This window comes from Symphalangus syndactylus, chromosome 12 (assembly GCF_028878055.3).
Source record: "Symphalangus syndactylus isolate Jambi chromosome 12, NHGRI_mSymSyn1-v2.1_pri, whole genome shotgun sequence".
Classification (NCBI taxonomy): Eukaryota; Metazoa; Chordata; class Mammalia; order Primates; family Hylobatidae; genus Symphalangus; species Symphalangus syndactylus.
Window position 1 is genome coordinate 34316900 of NC_072441.2, and position 2407 is coordinate 34319306.

The 2407-nt window shown below is 37.1% G+C and overlaps 1 pseudogene; it reads right to left on the minus strand.

Moving 5' to 3' along the window:
• Nucleotides 1–372: 372 nt before the first annotated feature.
• Nucleotides 373–2171, minus strand: LOC134734804 (heterogeneous nuclear ribonucleoprotein A1-like; annotated as a pseudogene).
• Nucleotides 2172–2407: the final 236 nt, after the last annotated feature.

Genomic DNA, 2407 nt, shown 5'->3' on the forward strand with positions numbered 1-2407 from the left:
TTTATCAGTCATCTGATGAATATAATTGTTAAGTGTATTTTAAATTCATTCTACATGTATCAGTTTTTAACTACTAAACACAATATTCAAATCAAAAATCTTTTAAAAAGACATTTATTTAGCATCATAATTACATTTAGCAATCAACAGCATGGGTGCAAAAAAAATTCTACATTAAAACCCTTTGTTGGAACGCTTTACACTTTCCACAGAACAGAAACTAACATAACCTGTTATGCAATTAGTCACAAAAACAGTCCTTATGTTTTCTGCCCGTACACGTGAGTATTGTCTAAAACATGTCTTCTTTGTAGCAGCTAGGCCCTGCCACCACTGTGCTTGGCTGAGTTCACAAATCTGTGGTAACCTATTGCTTCCCTGGCTCTCCTCTCCTACTAAGCTGTGTTTCCTGGCAGTAATTAAAATCTTCTGCCACTTCCATAGTTACTGCTGCTACTGGAACTGCCATAGCCACCGTGGTTTTGTGGTTTGGCAAAGTGTTGGCTTCCACTAATATAGGGGCCAGAGACTGTGGCTCCAAAGTTTCTTCCCTTCATGGGTCCAAAATTTGAAAACTGATTGTGATAATTGCCAAAATCATTGTAGCTTCCACCACCTCCAAAATTGCCTCCATCATGACCAAATCCATTATAGCCATCCCCAGTGCCACCAAAGCTACTAAGTTTCCTCCACAACCAAAGTTGTCATTCCCACCAAAAACACCTCCACGACTACCACCAAAGTTTCCAGAACAATTTTGACCTCTTTGGCTGGATGAAACACTAGCCATCTCTTGCTTGGCAGGGCTTTCCTAACTTCATAGTTGTGGCCATTCACAGTATGGTATTTCTGAATGACAGTCTTATCCACGGAGTCATGGTCATCAAAGGTTACAAAGGCAAAGCCCTTTTTCTTGACACTGCCTCTTTCAATCACTTCAATTTATCCATATTGTTCAGAATAATCTCTTAGGTGATGTTCTTCAGTGTCTTCTTTAATGCCACCAACAAATATCTTTTTCACAGCTAAGCGGGCACCTGGTCTTTGAGAATCTTCTCTTGAGACAGCTCTCTGTGGTCCCACAACTCTTCCATCCACCTTGTGTGGCCTTGCATTCATGGCTGCATCCACCTCCTCCACAGTGGCATATGTGACAAACCCAAAGCCCCTGGAGCACTTGGGTCTTTGGATCTCTCCTTACCACATAGTCCTTCAGTATTCCCCATAGCTCAAATGGTTCCTCAGGTTCTCATCCATTGTTTCAAAGCCCAGCCATCCAATGAAGAGCTTCTGCAGCTCTTCAGGCTCTTTCAAAGACTCTGACTAGACACGAGAGTAGTAGGAAGAGAGATTTGAACGATGCTTCCTCGGCGGGTGGACAGAAAGGAGTAAGCCAACGAATCTCAAATTGGATTCATTAACCATTTGTTGATTGTTTGTTAGAAGTTCTATGGCTTGTTTCTGCAACTGAGAAACATTAGCTCTCATCTCTATGCCAAGCAATAATTTTTAGTTGCATAACAACACTCTGTCCACCAAAAATTCTCAAAAAGTCTCATGATCAGTTACTCCTCACAAACATTTCTAATATCGTTAGAATTCTCTGTGTCTATAACCTAGTAGAAGGTATTGAATGGGAGAATTTGGCTTAGGATTTATGATGTATTGTACAATCTTCAGAGAGCTTTGCAATCATTGTCCATTTAATGAACACAATAGCCCTGTAATGTAGGTAAGTATTATTATCCCACAACTGAGTAAAATGAGAGGTTCAGTGTCTTGCCTTGGGTGACATAGTTAGTAGATAACAAATCAGAGATTAAGATTTGAAAATTTCTGACCCTCCATGTGTTGTCTTTTTTTCCATTCTCTAAAAAGCAACTAAATTCTATTCTGGAAGAAGTTTAATTTCTGTAGACGTTAAAATTATTCCTGAATATGAATTTTTAAATATATTTTAGGCCTTTGAATTATCAATTTTATGAAACCCATATTGCATTCACATGTAGTTTAAACCTTCCAATATTAACTGATACACATAATCCAAAATGAATAATTCATTCATTCAACAAAAGTATTATAGATGCTTAATAATACCATAAAATAGCTGGTGCTAAGGCTAAAAAGAGTCGATAAGCCAAGGTTCCTACCTTCAGTAATTTCTTTGTCATTAATACTTTATGTTATAAAGAAGCATAAATACTAATAAAATATGTATATTTCACGTATATGTTTAATATCCCCAAAATAATAATTTATACTAGAGCAAATTCAAGTAATCATCTTTAAAACCTATCCAACTTAATCAATAGGCTATGTTTATTTTGCTTTAGATATAAAGGAGCTTTCAAGTCCAGTTCACTGTAGTTAATAAAGCAATATAAAATTGCAAAGACATCTGGTTTAT